Below are 10,025 nucleotides of genomic sequence, written 5' to 3'. Positions count from 1 at the left end.
CAAATTAACGTTGTACAGTAACGTCATGTTCTGTTGCATTTTGTTTGAAAAAGAAAATCGGGTTGACGTCAGAACTCAACATCAGGCCACCCTACTGAAAAAAAAAAACAGCTTAAACCAGCCCATGCTGGTTTTAGTTGGTCAACCAGGCTAGTTTTAGAGGGGTTTTGGTCACTTCCAGGCTAGTTTCCAGCCATTTCCAGCCTGGTCTTAGCTGATCAGGCCGGGAGATGACCAGCTAAAACCAGCTAGACTTCTGCAGAAGAGCATCACAGAACACACAACACGTCCAACCTTGAGGCAGATGGGCTACAGCAGCAGAAGACCACACCGGATGCCACTCCTGTCAGCTAAGAACAGGAAACTGAGGCTACAATTCACAGACTCACCAAAATTGGACAATAGAATATTGGAAAAACATCGCCTGGTCTGATGAGCCACGGTTTCTGCTGCGACATTCGGATGGTAGGGTCAGAATTCAAGGGAGATTAGGGGACATAAGACAAGTCATAATTATGCAAATTACTAAAAACTATTGATGAAAAAAAAAAAGAATTAAAAAAAAGATAATAAATAAATATAATTAGAGGATTCCCAAACTTTAAAATCTACAATATTTACCCTGGAAAAAAAAACAAAAGTATGTATAGTACATATTTCATAAATAACATTAAAGACGAGTAATCTTAAAAGTAATCCAATCGTCTGAATAAGTTACCGAAGTACTCTTGGTAACATTGAACATAATTTTCCTCTTAAGGGGGCGACACGGTGGCTCAGTAGTTAGCACTGTTGCTTTACAGTAAGAAAGTCGCTGGTTCAAGTCCCAGCTGGGCCAGTTAGCATTTCTGTGTGGAGTTTGAATGTTCTCCCAATGTTGGTGTAGGTTTCCTCTGGGTGCTCCGCTCTCCCCCACAGTCCAAACACATGTGCTATAGGTGAATTAAAAAAAACTAAATAGGCCGTAGTGTATGAGTGTGAATATGAGAGTTTATGGGTGTTTCCAAGTACTGGGTTGCAGGCTGAAAGGGCATCCGCTGCATTAAACATATTCTGGAATAAGTGGTAGTTCACTCTGCTGTGGCACCCCCTGATGAATAAAGTGACTAAGCTGAATGAACATGAATGTTGCTCTTGTTTCACTTACAAACAATAAAAGGCTAAATTGTAAGTGAGCTACCCTCACAGTTTTCATTATTTTATACTTTATTTTATTTTATAGTTTTCATGATTTTAACCAATCTGTCCATTATTATTGGTAAACAAGGCTTAACAGCTCTTGAATACAAGCCAGGGCTAAGCGTGGTGTGAAAAATTCCACACACTCACAATACAGTTTAACATTAACAGCATTCGTCTGCCAATTATTGCATAATAAATTGCTATACTTCACACTTTTTCGGCAGATAACCAAGCTGTAGTCTTTGATTCGTTCATTTACTGAGGATTTTAGGAATTGATTGCTCTGGCCTGGGTAGTCATCAACAAGCAAAACAACTGCATTCTGACAGCGAGCTGCACCTGTACAGCAGGGTATGTAAACTTGGTTACAATTCATTCTAAGCATTCAGTGCCCGCAGTTTAATTCACCATATGTAACTGATTTTGCTGAAATCATTGCTGCAATCAAAAACAAGTAATTATTTTTTTTAATTAGGTCCTCACTCCATTCAGCTCTTATGATAGCTGTTCGGCTGTTAGCCAAAGACATCTGGGGTTGGAATTAAAAGCCACGGTAAAATAAATGGGGTAAAATTGGGCAAATAACCAAGCTGTAGTCTTTGATTCGTTCATTTACTGAGGATTTTAGGAATTGATTGCTCTGCTCTGAGTTAGTTTCTCTCTAGTATTAAAGGAGATCTGTTATTCCCCATTTTACAAGGTCTTAAATACATCTCTGATGTCTCTAGTGTGTGTGTGTTAAGTTTCACAAATAATTTTTTACAAAGTCTATAGAATACACAAGACGTGTCAGTTGTGTAGTTTTAAATGGGGGAAAATAACTGTATATATGGTGAATTAAGCCCCGCCTTCTAGTACAGGAGCCAATCATCAGTCGCTATGGACGAATTACTAGTTTCTAAACATTCAGGATGCACGCGCAGCGAGGTTGGAGGAAAAAAAAAAAAAAAAAAAAACTCAGGAGGGCTTGCATTTACAGCGAGAAATGGCGTCCGATGCGGTACAGAGTTTGTTGTTGTCTTAGAAATAAGTTATACTGAATACATATTATATATATTATTTACATAATGCTTTCAGCATATTACAACAGCTTGTCACCCAGTGATAAGCAGTTATTCAGCAAAATTAACGTTAAAGTGAGCGGCGTTCCGTTCGTCTCACAGGTGCACTTTTGATAGCACCCGCCCAATGGATATTGGATAAGACGAAATGGCCAAGCATCCAGCCCCAAATATACAACCATCTCATTAAAACTCCAAGTGATTTTACAAGAGAGAAGTTAAAGGCCTACAAGTCTTTGGATGCCTACAGTTTTGTTCTGTGTGGTCATGTGCAAGAAACAATGTTCCAGGATAGCCAGATTCAAAACTATGTAGTGCTAAAAACCGAGGATCTGCCTAGCCAAAGACAAGGAAAGAAGACGGAGCTTTACAAGGCCTGGGTAGTCATCAACAAGCAAAACAACTGCATTCTGACAGCGAGCTGCACCTGTACAGCAGGGTATGTAAACTTGGTTACAATTCATTCTAAGCATTCAGTGCCCGCAGTTTAATTCACCATATGTAACTGATTTTGCTGAAATCATTGCTGCAATCAAAAACGAGTAATTATTTTTTTTAATTAGGTCCTCACTCCATTCAGCTCTTATGATAGCTGTTCGGCTGTTAGCCAAAGACATCTGGGGTTGGAATTAAAAGCCATGGTAAAATAAATGGGGTAAAATTGGGCAAATAACCAAGCTGTAGTCTTTGATTCGTTCATTTACTGAGGATTTTAGGAATTGATTGCTCTGCTCTGAGTTAGTTTCTCTCTAGTATTAAAGGAGATCTGTTATTCCCCATTTTACAAGGTCTTAAATACATCTCTGATGTCTCTAGTGTGTGTGTGTGTGTGTGTGAAGTTTCACAAATAATTTTTTACAAAGTCTATAGAATACACAAGACATGTCAGTTGTGTAGTTTTAAATGGGGGAAAATAACTGTATATATGGTGAATTAAGCCCCGCCTTCTAGTACAGGAGCCAATCATCAGTCGCTATGGACGAATTACTGGTTTCTAAACATTCAGGATGCACGCGCAGTGAGGTTGAAGGAGGAAAAAAAAAAAAAAAAACTCAGGAGGGCTTGCATTTACAGCGAGAAATGGCGTCCGATGCAGTACAGAGTTTGTTGTTGTCTTAGAAATAAGTTATACTGAATACATACACTGTAAATGCGAATAGTATTCCTTACTATCAAAATTCTAGTGTGTTTACTTAATTTTAAGCTAATTGTTGAGTTTACTAGAAATGCATTAGTGTTGCTGACATAGTAAGGTATAAAGTTCCCATAACTAATGTAATTTGAGTAAAATTGCTTATAAGGGCTAAGCCATGCTGTTACGCATGCGTACTGGGTGGTGATTTCCCATCCCCCATCCCGAGTCACAACCAACCGCCACCCAGCACCGCCATTGAAGGACAGGATTTCATATTGAGAAGATGTACTGCTGTAAATCAAGGTAAACTTTTCGTTTTAATTACTACTTTGATTTTATTTGTATAGTATCAGTAATCTGTTTATTTCCTGCACTTTGTGAAATTGTTTGCTGTTTTGTGAACTAATTAATAGCCCATGATGTTGTGACTAATCGTTTTGACCACTGCACGTTATTTGCAATACTGTCTACTTTACTAGATAAGCTATTTTTAGCTGCTTAGTCCTTTTTAATAACTATTAATAATTTGTAAAGTTAGTAGTAATTTGTAAAGTGGGCGTTATGCTCTAAAAGAGCGGGCCGCGCCATTTTAAATGATGCACTGAGAGAGCAAGAGCGCGCGCAATGATCCGTTCAAATAGATGTAAAGTTAACACATAGCTGTAGGTCTACATTTTTAAAAAAGAAAACGAAACCTATTTATCCGCATTACAAATACAGTAACGTTAGTTATCGCTGAACTTTAGTGGCGCTTGTTGTGACGAAAATATGCGTGTTTTTTTTTTTAAAGATTTACGTTTTTGAGATCACCTGGAGGAAGCAGGTGAGGAGATCAGCTGTGATTCGGTCCGGCGTCAGCGAGCGGCTCATGACCAGACCAGTCGTTTTTTTCTCCATGATCGCCGGGGCAGCAGCAGTTTTAACCCGCCGAGGCTTTTAGAACATTATAAAGCAGTTTCAGCTCAAAATGGACCCGTGAGTGTCGTAGGTAATTTAGGATTTCGATGCGATTACGATTCGTGTCACTGTATGAGGCAGATACATATTTACACATGATGCTAAAGTGTGCTTATGCTAACAATCCCTATGAAACTTAAAGTTAAACTTATGAAAATGCGAGAGATATTTAATTAACTCATTTATTTGTTTTATATGCTATTTGTCTTTTCTTTATGCCGTTTTGAAGGTTTATTCCAGTGTTGCCGTTACGTTATTGAGTGTTTGTATTGCTGTAATGACAAATAAATCTGACCAGACGCGACTGAATATGTGTGATGGATAACGTTAATGATGAAGTGGTATAACTCGTACAACCAAGCACAGAAACATCCCTTTGTTTGCTCAATATCACACAAAGGCATCAACAAGCCTTTGTTATAAGCAAACTTTCTGTAAAGAAACAGGCTTTGCCAAACCTGTTTGCATTTTTAAAGAAGGTTTCACTAATTTTTAACAATTTAGGGCAAATAAATTTGAACAATTACAAGGTTGTTTAAATTGTAGCACACCATTAGAGTATTGTGAGTGGCATATTTGGTTTGTAATATCATTATACCCTTTATTTATTTTTTATTTCAGACTACCAGTTTGTGAGCTGATATGCAGTGGAAATGTAAGTTTTGCACTTACACATCAAAGAAAACTTTTTGAACAATACCGCACAAGCCATAGAACATATTCATGAATTGTTCTATTAACGTTACCTTGTCTCCATACTGAGTGTCAGGGTAATTTTAAATCGTTTAATGCATTAAAAGTACATTTAACAAAATTCTCAGCAAAGAACTGCATGATCAAGAATAGTCCGAATATTTTGTCCATTTGAATAATCATCTGAGGACTAGTTAGAAATAGGGTTGTTGTGTTGTGATACCATTAATTTATGTTACAATACTATACCAGCTGAAGTATGGTGATACCAAGTAGTATTGCAATACTGTAATTCATAACTTAAATCCATGAAATAAAGAAAAATGTCAGAAATAATATATTGTATATGTTATTATAGGCCTACTTGAATTTAAATAATTCCCTTATTGTTGAAAAAAGTATTTGCACATCTCTTCACCTAAAATGTATTCATTCCAGCAAAAAAAAAATACATTAAAATAAAGATACATAAAGAAAAGAGCATTTTTCCAACAAACCTAGGCTATATGAAGTGGTCAAAAATTGTTTCCTGTTGCTATTTTGGGTTTTTCATCTATCATACTTTTTTCACACTTATTATCGGATAAGAATCCAAAGTAATTCAAAATTTCACTTTATGAGTCATTCTTTTTAATAGATTGTCACGGTTGTTGTAGCTATTATATCATATTGACAGGAACAGAAATAAATGAATTCCGATTCAAAATGAACCATCACAAAATATGCAATAGGCTACTACAAAAGGCGCAAATTCTACAGTTTTACAACCTTAGAAGGCTCCATAGACTATTAAAATACAATGATCTATTGTTGCTGAATCGTGTAAGTATTTTAGTGACTTTTTCACATGCAGCATTATGTATTGTAGGCAGACTGTTAATGACAATACTACCGTTTACAAACTACAGTGGCACCGCCAGTATCTTGGAGCCATAGTATCACGATACTACCATAGTACCGGTAAACCGTGCAACCCTAGTCAGAAAGTTCAGTGTCCTTTTAAAGACATCAATTGAGACAAATATTTATTCCACTTTTAATGCGCATAAAAGTAAGGTACACCAGCAACAATGCCATGATTATATTTAATCGGGGGTTGTGTTTATTACTGTTTGGTGACAAGTATAGCTCATGCTTTTGATGACAGGCGCCGGGAGTATTTGGCAGCTTTTATTATTCAAGAACATTTAACTATGTCATGTTAAAGTGTAACATCTGTTGCTAAATGGCATTGCATTGTATCATTGCATGTGTTTCTGATTTCTGTTTTTTGTTTTAGAATTTCGCTTAGCCATGTCAATAACACTTTACGTTTTTGTGCACAACAGTGACATCCAGAAGGAAGTCATAGAGGAAACACCAGCTGATGCAAGTGCTGCAGAAGGTTTGTTTTCTTTTCAAAACTTTGTGTGATTTTGTGAATTTGTGTTTTTGAATGTTATTAATGACTAATAATGTTTTGATTGGATCTTTGCAGAATTCAATCGAATATCAGGAAGAAATGTGAGATCCAAGTTCTACGCTGCATTGGACACACACTGCTCGTTTGATTGAAATAAAAAAAAAAAAAACAGGAGAAAATTGCAGAAGAAAACTAGAAGAAATTTTCAACATGTTAGTTCAAAGGTATTTTTGTGACATCATCTTTGAATCATAATTTGCATTTGATTGCAATAAATTGCATTTGATGTTTTCATTGGGCTATAATGCATGTCTACCTGTCTTTACTTTTTCAAGGTCATCTGGCAGCAGTTCTCCGGGGTCTTTCAGTCCTTTAGAGGGATGAGTCTAAAGAAATTTTCAGGATGTGTTTTGTAAGTAGTATTATTGTTTCTGCTTTCTTAGACTGGAAATGAAGCAGTCATTCCAGTTTACTTCACTTATTAATAAAAATTTTCAATTTTATAAAAATAAAACAAATGCATTTAATGTAAGTATTTGAAAGTAGGAGGGATGTTTTATTATGGCCTTTGGAGCAAGAGCATTGCTATGTTGCAAATACAGCAGCTTGTGCCGTCACAGGGTCAGTTAGCTTCATAGGCCAGTGAAGTAATGAATGCATTTCTTTAATTTTTAAACACACTTGTTTTGAAAAGGAGGAAGATTAGCTTGAAAAAAAAATCTTAATAAGTGTAATACCTATGTAATATGTTGAGAGAAATATAATTTCAGTTGAAAGAACCTGCTGGATTAAGATGTAAAAAGATTAAAAGCCACAAAGTCAAAGATGCTCCGTATTATAACCAACCCTGTGAAGTCACCTGCTGTGGGATTGTAGATGGCTGCACCCTTGTTCTAAAAGCCATACTAAAACATCAATTTTCTTATTAAAAAATAGTTATGAATACATTTTTAAAAAGTGTGCTAAATAATGCAAACTTGACTCACTGCTTTAATCTAGCAAAACCAAATGCATTCATGAATCGGTTCCCAATTTATTAAGTTTTCCCTACAAAATATTTATATTGATTATGTAGCACCAATTGGTCTCTCACACATTTGCATTTAATTTCTTGAAAATGTTTTAAAAGTACTTTTACTGCAGTTTGTTTTATTACATTACAGTGTTTCTTTAATTAAAAAAATGTATTGTTCCTTTAGAATAGTATCATGTTCAAGATACTGGAATTTAGTACCAATCTCTGCTGCAATTTTAAGCAGCAAATTTCCTGCTAACATTTTAAGCACTTTTGAGCACATTTTTAAACAGCACTGTTTTGCCATTCTGTTCACATGCTTAACAGAAATGACACTCAACAATGCTCAAATGTTAGCAGGAAATGGATGTTTTTAAAATTACTATATGGATTGGTAATAAATTCCACTATCATGACAAGCCTAGTAGAAGCAGTACAGGCAAATCCATCGTGTTGGTCTACATTGAAGAAGAAGCACCATAGCAAGGCCTTCTTATAAGAAGGATTTGAATGTAAAATGTACTATAAACACAAATAGTCATGCTAATAAGCAACTAGTTAATAGGGTAATTGGTTCCTACTAAAGTGTTACTAAATTAAGCACAAGGAATTGTATTTTTTTCACCTCTGCTTTTGGTCTCCTGGCCACTACAGGCTTTATTAGTGCCATTTAGAATATCAAACTTTACTTATTTTTCTTTCTCTATTCATAGGATGTAATTGTAGAGTCGGACTTCAGTGCAGAAGATGTTGGCCTGCTGACTGTCGTATGTGAAGATGTCTAAAGAACCTCATTATGGATGCAATGTGGGCCTTTATACTGGAAGGAAAAGTGGTTATGGACTTTGCCACATGCAGTATGTCTCTTTTTTTGCTTTGATTTACACACTGAATTCGGACTACCCAAAGACTTTGAGCAATGCATTTGAATTTGTTCAACGTGTGTTGCTATTGCTGGGAGGGAAGCGTAATGTGTTTTATTCGGCGAGTGCCTATATACTGCTGTGCTTTATGTTTAAAGGTTCAGGTATAATGGCATGTTTAATTACAAAGTGTTGCTTTTTAACATGTTGCTGTTTGCAGTGTTACATTTAGGACTGCAGCATTTTGGTGTTTAAAACACTTTTTTTTTTTTTTTACCAAAAAAGTGTATTGTGATTTATAGGATTGTCAAAAGTATTGAGTTTGGTACCAATCGGTACTGAAATAAATAAAAAAAAAGTCCATCCATTTCCCACTAACATTGCAAGAACTGATTGGCCATTGTGTTCACATGCTCAGTAGATATGACTGATTGGCTTTGAAGGTCATTATTTTTACCACACTTCACCACTGTTCACCAGGTGCAAAGATACAAAGACACTGGATAACTTCAAAGCACTGTCGATCAGTCGATTCATCACCAGATAGCTTATATGTTAGCTTCTAAACAAATCAGCTATCGACATGGCTTTGAAACACTTCAGTGTCTGTGTAACTTTGTTTGGACTCAGTGAAAAATGGTAAACCTATGACAGTCACAGCCAATCACAGTCATTTCTGTTGAGCATGTGAACACAGTGGCCAATCAATGGTGTTTAAGAACGAGCTCAGTAGCACTCAAATGCTGGTGGAAAATGGATATTTTTAATATTTCAGTATTGATTGATACCAAACTCAATACTTTTGACCACACTAATGTGATATTTTCTGTAGGAAAATCTAAACTACACAGTCTAACAAATTAGCTTTAAAGCTTAATATCTGTTCCTCTGTGAGTGTCTATATGCTGCCATGTTTAAGGTGCTGGTGCAATGGCATGTTTAATTACACTAATTCAAGTATCTTTTTTCCAAGTGTCAAGTATTTAAAGTTTTTTTGATAGATTTTCAAACCTTTTCGAAAACTTGTGTTTTAGGGTTGAACATGTTTATTATATTTTTTGTCTGTATTGCTGTTTACAGTATATTACAGCACTTTACAACAGGTTTTTACAAAACTGTATTGTGTACAAGTGTATTGTGATACTAAAATATCACAAGTGTATTGTGAAATTCTGCTAATTTTGTCAAATAAAATGTTTACATTTAAGACCTGTATAATGTCATTACTTGTAGGTTGAACTACATATTTTATGTTCAGTTTAATTGAAGAAAATGTGGAAACCGATTGCACGTAGTTTCTTTAGTTGACATTACTTAAAATGGTGGATTAAAACAATGTTGAGACTACTATCATTCAAGATGTTAACTGAACATGGTAGAACAGTATTAGTTAAATAGAGTTATTAAAGTAATCTTACTATAAAACCCTAAGTAAGATTACTAAATAATGACAAGTATGTTAACTAGAATTTTCTATTAAACTTACTTAATTTTTAATAGTTAGTTTACTTTATAAGTTTTAGTTTTCTTACTTCAAGGCAATAATTAAACTTAACTTAAGATTTCCTTGTAAGTTTATATTGCAAAAATAAGGCAATCGGTTTCCAAACTTTTTTTAAGTAAACTGAACATGTTAGAATTTACAGTGTATTATATATATTATTTACATAATGCTTTCAGCATATTACAACAGCTTGTCACCCAGTGATAAGCAGTT

The 10,025-nt window shown here is 35.2% G+C and overlaps 1 long non-coding RNA gene across 1 annotated transcript; it reads left to right on the top strand.

The window, feature by feature from the left end:
• The first annotated feature begins 3,632 nt into the window (after positions 1-3,632).
• LOC147843035 (uncharacterized) lies at positions 3,633-9,515 on the top strand. Its single transcript, XR_015944701.1, has 6 exons — positions 3,633-3,681; positions 4,957-4,990; positions 6,357-6,412; positions 6,506-6,654; positions 6,766-6,842; positions 8,159-9,515. It is a non-coding gene; the product is annotated as an uncharacterized LOC147843035 (long non-coding RNA).
• The last annotated feature ends 510 nt before the right edge of the window (positions 9,516-10,025 follow it).

Source organism: Danio rerio, chromosome 7 (assembly GCF_052040795.2).
Source record: "Danio rerio strain M-AB ecotype USA chromosome 7, GRCz13ab, whole genome shotgun sequence".
In the NCBI taxonomy this organism is placed as follows: domain Eukaryota; kingdom Metazoa; phylum Chordata; class Actinopteri; order Cypriniformes; family Danionidae; genus Danio; species Danio rerio.
This window is presented reverse-complemented; position numbering and strand designations above follow the sequence as displayed.